Source organism: Tenrec ecaudatus, chromosome 12 (assembly GCF_050624435.1).
Source record: "Tenrec ecaudatus isolate mTenEca1 chromosome 12, mTenEca1.hap1, whole genome shotgun sequence".
In the NCBI taxonomy this organism is placed as follows: domain Eukaryota; kingdom Metazoa; phylum Chordata; class Mammalia; order Afrosoricida; family Tenrecidae; genus Tenrec; species Tenrec ecaudatus.
Genome location: NC_134541.1, coordinates 138276629 through 138286880, shown reverse-complemented (window position 1 = coordinate 138286880; position 10252 = coordinate 138276629).

Sequence of the window (10252 nt, the reverse complement as noted above, 5' to 3'; positions counted from 1 at the left end):
CCCTTTGCCACAAGAGGGTGAAACACTAGTACAGGTACTGGGATGGGGTTGCTTCCAGAACATTCTGACCTGCAGGAATCTCTCCAAATCAAAACAAAAAGCAAAGCCTATGGCCATCGGGTTCATTCTGACTCATAGTGACCCTATTGGACAGGACAGAACTGCCCCTGTGGGTTTCTGAGGCTCTTACAGCTCTTATAACAATCCATACATCAATTGTACCAAGCACATTTGTACATATGTTGCCATCATCATTTTCAAAACATTTGCTCTCCACTTAAGCCCCTGGCATCAGCTCTTCATTTCCCCTTCTCCCTCCCCTGACTACAACTCTTTAAGAGAGTAGAAAGCCTCGTCTTTCTCTCTCAGAGATGCTGTTGGATTCAAACTGCTGACCTTTCCATTAGCAGCCCAATGTGTAACCACTATGCCACCAGAGCTCCATGCAGGTGTCTCTAAAACCAAATTCCAAACTCACTGCCATTGACTCTATTCTGACTCATGGCAACCCTGTAAGACTCTGTGTGTGTGTGTGTGTGTGTGTGTGTGTGTGTGTGTGTGTGTAGAACTGCCCCTGTGGGTTTCTGAGTCTACAACTCTTCAGGGAAGTAGAGCGCGTTGCTTTCCCAGTTGACCATGGGCACATACTAGAGCGTTACTTGAGCCGTGATGGAATAGGGAAGGATTCCTGGGGGTGGGAAGGTCAGCTCGGCTCACCCAAACATGGGTGGTTTAGACCCACCCAGAGGTGGCCTGGCACCTGACTCTTGGAAAATCAGCCCCTTTGACACACACAGGGGCACTTTGTGCTCCCATCGACTCTGTGGCAATGGTCGTGTTGTTAATAGGACAACAGAACTGAGTCTCAGAATTGGCCTCTCACTAAGAGCTCTCTGTGTGAGCTATTTTGTGGATCCAGGGTCACAACTGATGGGGCAGCAAGTTTCCTCAAAGAAAGGTGCCCAACACCTGATTAGGGCAAATGGCTGGTATGCCACTGCTAATGGCTGGCTGTTGGAACTCATCCAGTGGCAGGGTAGACCAGCCCCTAACACATCATCACGGGTCCAGTAGGTGTAATTGTACAGTGATAATAAGTAAAGATTATAGTAAAGTCATAGAGAGCATGAGAGATAGAAGAGAGATTGAAATAATGGAGTCAGACTTATTTCATAGTAGCATGCTCACCTCAGCCTCACTTGGTGGTGCACGTGGAGAGAGAAAGAGAGAGAGAGAGAGAGAGAGAGAGAGAGAGAAGAGATCTTTATTGCTAACCAAGGTTTTTATATTCTCTGGAGACATGCAAGCCCCCTAATTACAGGTGAGGACATATGTCACAGGAAAGGGTTGTGCTATAGGGTAGTACAGTAATGGGAGGGGGGTGATCTAGGGGTATACACGGAATAAGAAGGTGAGGTAATGGAGGTACACATGTGACAAGATGGTGGGACCTAGATTCAGGATGGCAGCCTAACTTTGGATGTCACTGAGAGGGTTTGACCTGTTCTCTGGCCCACCATAGAAACCATTATCAGTAAGGTGTAAACCCCACCTACAGGGACCAGGCTAATGGTCACAAACCTTTAGGGAGAAGTAACCCATTGTCCTTAACAGCAGGGAGTGGGCCCTACTTATGGTGGGCCCAGACAGTAGTCTGGCAACTGAATGCCTTCAGGGAGATAACTTGAAAATCATTTACCATTAGTTGCAAGCAGTGTCCTAAGTCAAATGTCTATTTAGGGGAGATGACTTGGGAGAAATTTTTCTGTTTCTCATAATCCAGCAGTACTGTGGAAAAAGGGCCTGGCAATCTGCTTCCCCGAAGATGACAGTCAAGGGAGCATTCGACTGTACCCCACATGGGCAAAAGGCAACTAACAACTATCAGGCAGCCTGGGAGACTGCGAGTCCCACCACAGACCACCGGGACAAAGAAGTCAAGGTGCATCTTGGGGGGTTCCCAGTGCATAGAAGAGGAGCCATGGTGGCCTTTCAGGTTACCTGTTGGGCTGCAAACCTCAAGGTTTGGTTCAAAACCAACAGCTGTTCCAAAGGTGAAAGAGGAGCCTTTCTGCTCGCTACTTCTATGAAGAGTTAGAGTCGTGGAAAGCCACAGGGACAGTTTTTCCCTGTTTTGGAGGGATCACTAGGCCAGATTCCACAGTTAAGAGTTCATGGAAAAGTCATGTTGCACTGTTAGGCAGATAAGCGCAGGGATGGGGTGTCCCTTGGGCCTTGCCCGGAGAGCCAAGTGTGAGAACAAAGGGTGGCGCACTGCACATGCTCAGAGGCCTAGGGTTTCCTGCTGGTGGGCATGGGTGGGCATGAAACTTGGATCAGCCCACCTGGGCCAGGTGAATTCAATTCAGCCAATGGGGTCGATCTAGGGTCGTCCACCACGCCTCCCCCTGGAATCCCTGAAAAGGCGGGAGCCAGGGGGAGAGAGGGAGGACTTGAGGGAGGACTTGGAGGAGGACTTGGGAGAGATCTAACAGAGAGTCCCAGGAAAAGAGATCTTTGCGTGACGCCCAGCAGTCTCTGCCAGGCTGCATGGTCGGGAAGAATCCTATGGGTGCCGCGTAAAACCTGGAACTTCTAACTCTCATTAAACTCACTTGGATCACGAGCCAAGGTTCGAAGTGAATTCTTTCTCAAGCGGAGCCAAGGACCGAGATGTAACTGTATCTCCAGAGAGATCTAACAGCACTAGTCTGCAGTCTGTGGAGTGTGCAGTAACAGTGTGACCAAGTTGGAGATCTGGTGAGAAAGACCAACACAAACCAAAGAGACATGTCGTGAGCAAAAGCACTGGGAAAACATCTCCCATAGACCAGCTGGACACAGGACAGCCACCGTCCCTTGGTAAAGCCTGAATCCCTGCAGAGCCCAATACAACCAGGGTGTAACAAATGAAGTAAAACCAGGGGGGAAAAAACGGGCTGGCCAGGGGTCTGGAATTCAAGGAGACTCATGAACTCAATGGGAGAATATCTTTCCGTCAACTTCCACCTGAAATGTAGCTTTCCTTCCTATTTCTAATGTAACAGTGGACGATCTGTGATGTTTACCAGCAAGAAAAACATGTTCTCATGGGCTCCTTCGATCTCGAGGGGTATCATGACACAGTTCATACTCAAGGCTAGCTGGAGGTAACAGCACTTAGGAAATTGGTTATTGTTGGTAATTTTTATTGGGTGCATTAATAAAGAAATACATATCGATTACACACTAGGCTGTTTTGTTTTACCAGCGGCCTGTTCAAAGAAAGAAAAGGGGAAATGGGGCATAGTAACTTCAGGAAAATGCTTCTTGCAGGGAGGGAATGTTTGGCAGGTGTAGAAACAGGGGTTATTTGAGTAAAATACGGAACTGTATCATGAATTTGCTCAACAAGCTATCGATTGCCTATCGATATCGTTACTTTCGCATTGTGTGCGTTTTGCTTTTGTTTAAAAGCTTAGTTCTCACATTCTAATAGGTTGAAACCATTGAATTGTGTGATATAATTACATGCCAATCAAACGCTGAACATTACACAAACCAGACAAAGAGAAACATCTGGTCGAATGACTGGCCCACATTAAAATTAAATAAGTAAAAAGCCTGGTTCTGAGCAGGCCTAAATGACTTCAGATACCAACGGAACCACATTGGCCCCCGGCACTCGAAAGGGTTAAGAGATCCAAAATTCCTATTGGCTGAGACCAGCTGGTGGCAAAGGATTCTGGGAAGTGTAGTTTATAGACGCCTCAACCCCCCGCCCTGGCCTGAGTGTCGATTGAGTTGGGACGGGGTGGGCTCGGAAATGGGAGACGACAGCTGGGTGATCAATCGGCGGGTCGTGTGGGGAGTCATTCGTCAGGTGCACGCGTGGCGCTCCCGCACACAACTGTCCACTTGGCCCAGGGCAGCCCGTGGGTGTGGCAGTTTGCTCTGGGCAGTGGCGGTGGGAACCCCGGCTGCATGCTCCCGGTGGGGAGCGCGCGCAGGTCGCCGGCCCCGTGGGACAAAGGCGCGGCGACCACTAGGCGCTGGGGCGGGGCTGGCCTCGCGGGCCGCAGCGTTGGGACCCGAGCAGCTCAAAGACACTCTGTTCTCACCCAGCGCGCAGCTGCGGCCTCGGAAGTGACTCGGCAGAATTCCGGAGCGCGGGGGGGAGGGGAGGAAGGGGGAGGGAGGGGATGCACGGGAGGGGCGTGCCTGCGCCGAGGCCCCACCGCCCGCTGGGCACACCCATCCAGGCACGCTGCTAGGTGCCAGCTGACTAGGAGGGTGGAGGATGTGGATGGGTGTGTCTGGGGTGCTGGCCGGGACTTAAGGGAGGTAACTCGAGGGGAACAAGGCCTTGCGGTGGGGGTCTTCTCCGCCTGTTTTGACCCCCAATCCCAAACTCTCAGGTTTTCCCCACGGGGTTGGGGAAGGAAGGGCTGGTCCTGTCCGTGGAGTGATTCTGGGGGTCCCCGCCGTCCTGATCCTATCCACGGAGTGATTAAGCAATCCCTAAGCAAGGCCTCTGCCTCAGTCTTCCCTGGCAGACAATGGGGTAACGTCCCCAGGCCCTGCCCGCGGCTCACTGGCGTCCGGTGCCTGGCCGTGCGCGCTGCCCACTCTGTTCTCGCGCAGGCCCTGCACCCTGGGGTGCTTATGTCGAGAAGGCCTAGCTAGCGGTGCCATCTCGCAGGGACCAGCTCCAACGGCCCTGAGGGAGGGGAAAAAGAAGGGGGTGCTGTGGAGACCAAGACCAAAGCCGCTCCCAGGGGCAGAAGGGGGCCAGGTGTCCACCGCCCAGGGCTGCGGGGCTCCTGGTGACCGCCAGGTGGCGGTGCCTCCGCGCTGGTGGGCGGGATCCACTGTCCCCAGGAAGGGACCTTCAGGGAGGCGCCCTCGGACCTTTTAGACCGAAAAGAAACAATACTGACTTCAAAAGATGCAAAATCAGAGCTCGGATTTAATCCGAGGACCGGCAGTCCTTATACATGGACAGGGTTGTTGATCTGGTCAGGCAACAACGCTGGGCGGGCTGAGTGGCTCTTGGTGTCAGTAGCCCTGAAGGCCACGGGCCCCAGGCAGAGGCTGGGGGTGGGGAGGGGGGGGACCTCGGATGTCACGTGGTGTGTGTGGCTGGGGGATTTTGGTAGGCCTCCAACCGAGCGTTGGAAAGCGGGGAGGAGCATGGCTGGGAAGGGGCGGAAACGCCTCCCCCCTCGCCTCCCTGCTGCAGGCAGGAAAACGGGGGTGGGGGGTGGGGGGTAAGAGGCCCTGCCTGCGGGAGCGAAGCCGCCACCTGGAGAGCTTACGTAGAGGGGCAGGACAAAGGGACCTCTCCCTGGGTCGGGGCTCCCCCATCGTCGCGCACAGGGTTTCAGCCCAATCTGATCCCACAGTTGGACCCCAGCCCCTTGCGTCGCAGCCACGACAGCAGGCGGGGGGGGGGGGAACTAGGATCCTGCACCCTCTGCAGAACCCCACCCCCTTCCGCCATGCCCCCAGCTCTTGATTGTTCGTCTCTGCGGGGCCCATGCCCTCTTTCTGTAGCACAAAGAGATTGGCCCCCCTTGTCCATGCTCTCCTCTCCTTTCTGTCCACCCTAGCTCCTCAACGTGGGGTTAGAACAGACCTCCTGGGCTCAGTTCTCCTAGTGATCCAGTCAATGTGACCTTTAAACTTCTGGGCTGGGAAAGGGCTCCACTGATGCCTTGTTAGATTGACTGTACAGAGGAGAGGGTTAAGCTCTGGAGACAAACCAAACCCCACTGCCCTCAGTGGGATTCACTCATTGCCTTTCAGTCAATCCTGACCCAAAGCAAGAAGGAGTAGAACCGCCTCTATCTGGTTTCTGAGGCTATAAAAAGCCTCTTCTTTTTCCTCACAGTGTCTGGTGGTTTCTAATGGCTGATCTTCGGTTAGCAGCACAATACAGAACCCACCCACCAGCAGGGCTTAAGTCAGATGCTCAGAGATTCTCTAAGACAGGATCGACCTGGCCAATGGAATCCCAAGGCTTTAATCGATGCATGCTTACTTTTAACAGCTATTTCCATATAAAACCAAAAACCACTCCCAAGGCAATCAAGTCAGTGTTGACTCTGATCCCTCCATATAGGGCATCCTAGAAGAAATCTGCTTGGCAAATAGGTTTCGTGTGGACATCAGGCTGGGTGAGGTGGAGGGCAGAGAAGAACAGACAGCCCCTCAAGGAGATGAACTGACACGGTGGCGGCAGCAACAACGGGCTCAAACATCATGCCAGTGTGAGGCTGGTGCAGGCCAGGCAGTGCTCTGCGCTGTTGTGTGTACACGGGGTGGGGGTGGGGGGTTCCTGTGAACTGGAACCTGCTTGAAGGCACCTGACACCAACCATAGCAAACAGTGTCTTTTGCATGGAGAGCAGTTGGTGTGTAGTTGGAGGGAGTGCCAGCCCCCCCACTAATCATGGGTTCGATAAGCACAATTGTATGGTTATTATACATAAATATTAAAGTCATAGACAGCATGAGAGATAGAAGAGATTGAAATGATGGAGTCAGACACATTTCATGGTAGCATGCTCACCTCCTGGATGGCCATGATCTTACCAGCCAGGTCCGCGCACAGCGTGGGCTGAGGTGAGGTGGGGCCGGGACCTGGCAGGATACTAGAGGATTCTCTTTATTGCTAACCAAGGGTTATCTCTCTACTTAGGGGTGTGTGATTACAGGTAACCACACATCACAGAAAGGGACAGTACAATAGGCATACGCATCATAGGATTTATAATGACAGGAAGGGGATGAACTAGGGGTGTACACATGACAGGAAGGGGAGGGACTAGGTATACATGAGACAAGAAAGGTGGACCCTAGATTCATGATGGCGGTGGCCTAACCTTGATCACCCTTGGGTGGGCTTGACCTCTCTGGGGTCTCCTACAAGGAAACAGACAACTACTATCCTTATCAGAAGGGATTGGGTTCTACTTGTTGTGGGATAAACAGTGGTGAGGGCTTGCGCTAGATGACTGATAACCTTTAGGGAGAATAACCCCTGTTCTACTCCTGATGACCTCCAAGTGTAAGGTCATTCGCAAGCAGCTAAGTTTGGCATATATTTGGGGGAGACAGCTTGGGAGAAATCCTGTTTCCCATAGTTGGTGGGTTTGAACGGCTGACCTTGTGATTAAGCAGCCCAATGGAAATATATCTGTGCGAATTGGTGAATTGAGTGAAGGTTTACAGAGCAGATCAGATTTTCACTGAACAATTAATACACGTTTGGTTTTTTAAAAATCATTTTATTGGGGGCTCATACAACTCATCACAAGCCATCCATCCATCCATTGTGTCAAGTACATTTGTTGCCATCATCATTCTCAAAACATTTGCTTTCTACTTGAGCCCTTGGTATCAGCTCCTCATTCTCGCCCCCTCTCTCCCTTGATAATTTACAAATTATTATTTTTTCATGTCTTACACTGTCTGATCTCCCTTCACCCACTTTTCTGTTGTCCGGCCCCAGGGAGGGGGTTATATGTAGATCACTGTGATCAGTTCTCCCTTTTCCCCCCACCTTCACCTTATCCTCCTACCAGAGTACATCGTCTGGTCTAGCCAGATTTGTTAGGTAGAATTGGGATCATGATAGTGGGGAGCATTGAAGAATTAGAAGAAAGAGCAGAACTTCCAGACTAAGAAGAAACTACTGAGAATGGATCAGTTGCCACTCTAGGACCTGAGCTCACTTCCAGGCCCCTCCCTCCAGGAGTCACTCATTACCTCCAGGCCCCGCCCCTTCAGAAAGACCCCACCCCTACCCAGGAATCACTGACATTCAACATGTGGCTGTAAAGTTCACCAGGAGGAATGGCAGCTCCTGAACCCTGCTCAGAAGACCCTATGTCAGGATGTGATGTTGGAGAACTATCACAACCTAGTTTCCATTCGCCTCAAGTCTTCTCCCTGCAGTACCTGGAAACAAAGCCGATGGACAATGCCCTTTGTCTCCTAGTTATTTCCTCCATTTCCTTTGACTTTCCTCTTGTCCCACTATCATGTTCAGCCTCCATTCAGGTTTCAGTAATTCCTCTCAGTTCCATTGCCCTTGCTTAAGCCCCACCAGGCATCCTATGCCCTCCTGGCCATCAATATTGGATCCCTTGTCCCTGGTCCCTAGGTTTGTTAACACCCACTTCCTTTCCTCTGCCTCCCCCTCTCCATGTCCTCTTGTTTTCTCCTCCAGATTGTTTATCCTGCCTATCTTATCTAGGTAGGCCCGCAGAAATAATAATGTGCACAGAAAAACAAGACAGAGAAAAACAAAGCAGCAAAAGATAACAACAACAACAACAAAGCCTGTAGTTAGTTCCAGGATTGTTGACCTTTAGCAGTGTTTTCCAGTCAAGTCTGATGGGGTGCCATGTCCTGGTCCCACAGTCTTTTTTTGGTATTCCCTGGGGACTTCGTTGTTGCTTTGCTCCCCTTGCTGTTCTGTTGCACACCCTTAGTGTTTCGCCTCAGTGTGGTGGGGTCAGATTGGGTGCAAGTCCCGCACTGTGTCTTCAGTGTTGTCCCCCATAGCACAATGGGTCAGTGAGGGACATCCTGTCTTCTAGGGGAGCCGGCCCAATTGTCTTCTTTGTGTTTTGGCTGCTCTGAGCAGGAATATCGTCCTCAAGGCTTGTTGGACCAGGATGTGCTCTACTCTCTCTTCCTCCCCCTTCATCTGCTCCTGTGTGCTCTGATCAGACATGTCCCTCTCCCAGAGCTGCGGATTCAATGCTGTCCTCTGAAGTGAATGCTTCCGTGGGGAGGGGGAGTTCATACATGTTTTGTTTCATGTCACTGATTACATTCCCACAGTGTGATCAATTATCCCACGTCTTCCCTGTTCCCATTCTTCCTTCTTTCCCCAAGCCTCTGAACCCTGTTCTTGGGCCCATTTTATCTCAAATGGTTGATGGTGCTAAGGGGTAATATGCCTCATTAGTGTTTTTCCCCCCTTGTAGAACTGTCTATTGTTTGGCTGAAGATGGAGCCTCAAGGTTGGGTTAATTCCCAGATGAGCTTGACTGAAGTCTTGAGGGCTCCACCATTGTCTCCCTAGCCAGTAAGCCCTGTCTCATTCATGATTTCAGGATTTGTTCCACATTTTTCTCCCACTCTATCTAGGGCCTTTCTAATGCAACCCCTTTGAAGCAGTTGCTCGGGGGTAGTAAGTGGCTGGGCACCATCTAGTTCTTCTGGTCTCAGGGCCATTTCAGCTGATGGGCACGTGGTCCATGAGGCCATTGAACTAATTGTTTCCATGTGTCTTCCATTTTCTTCACTCTTATTTCCTCTGGTTGGGAGAGACCAGTGGTTACATCTTAGATGGCGGCTCATGAGGGCCTTTTAATATTTTTATGGTTTTAACAAAACAGAAAGTTTGTCTTCACAGTTTTTTGTTGCTGTTTCATGAGCTTTTAAGACTCCAGTCACTACTCATCACAGCAGGATGTAGAACATTGTCTTTGTGGCTGTATTATGCACTTGGTGTCCCCTGAGTGTAAGGTCCTGAGCCCCCAGGCCACTGACTCATTCCCTCAAGGTTTTCGATTGTGGCTAAGAAGTTCTCAGACCTTTTCCCTGGTGTGCTCCACCACATGCCTGGAGATACTTACAACCGAGGTAATTGTGCACCTAGAAAGGTCCTCTGTCAAACCCATTCTTGCGATGGCTTCCCCTCTCTGTCTCACACTTGCTCACCCTGTGGGTCTATCCAAGCAGCTACTTGCAGATCCTCACTATTGCAGGAGTTTGCCAATATCAGTATTTGCCTCTGCTGCAAATCTCCCAGAGTCTCTCCCTGCCTCCATCCCTTTTTGCTGATTTCTCTCTTATAGGACGAGGGGTATCCCCTCCAAAAGGAACCCCCAGAATTTTGCTGGGCGGAGTGGTTTTCATAGTACACATTTTTTCCCTCTAGGTGAACATCCAGCAACTCACTCTTGAGTTAGGGCACCCAGTGGCATCACCTGGGAAGGTTCTCTCTGGTCATAGTGAAATTTTTGTGAATGCAGTTTTGCTCAAATCTGGGTTTTTTGTTTGTTTGTTTGTTTTTGTGATGGCCAGTTTAAGGGAATAGCGTGAGGCTGTGAAATTTTTTCTTGCTTGGGAAAAAATGCTGCAGAAACTGATGTGATGTTGAACACAGCTTAGAAGGACAGCACTACGGGGAAAACTCAAGTATGAGTGGTGTGCTCATTTCCAAAAAGGTGAAATGTCGATTGATGACAAAC